Below are 373 nucleotides of genomic sequence, written 5' to 3'. Positions count from 1 at the left end.
GCACGGACACACAAACATATATTACCAATAAAAATAAAGTACAAACCTAACTGATAACAGTAATACAGACAAATACCCTTACAGAAGACCATTCATTCTCTCTTTCCCCCATAAATACTCTCTCGCTTGCAATTGGTTTCATTAGCACAGGGGACAACTGGCATCGTTTCGAGACGTTGGTTATTAAAAAAAATATATCCTTACTCTTTTTATATTCCTTATCTTTTAAGAGGATGGGATAAAGATGATGTTTTTATTGGATACGTTGCGAGTCCGTTCTCATGCTAATGGTAGTAATGGTAATATCCATAACAATGCTAATTCGTATAGTAACAAAGAAAATGATTTGGATGGAAAAGTCTATTTTCAAGAA

The 373-nt window shown here is 33.8% G+C and overlaps 1 protein-coding gene across 1 annotated transcript in view; it reads right to left on the bottom strand.

The window, feature by feature from the left end:
- LOC119589411 overlaps nucleotides 1-373 on the bottom strand; it is a 7,520-nt gene that overhangs the window by 370 nt on the left and 6,777 nt on the right. The window lies entirely within an intron of this gene.

This window comes from Penaeus monodon, chromosome 25 (genome assembly GCF_015228065.2).
Source record: "Penaeus monodon isolate SGIC_2016 chromosome 25, NSTDA_Pmon_1, whole genome shotgun sequence".
Classification (NCBI taxonomy): domain Eukaryota; kingdom Metazoa; phylum Arthropoda; class Malacostraca; order Decapoda; family Penaeidae; genus Penaeus; species Penaeus monodon.
The sequence above is the reverse complement of the archived record's forward strand: the minus strand, read 5'-3'. Positions and strand labels throughout refer to the sequence as shown.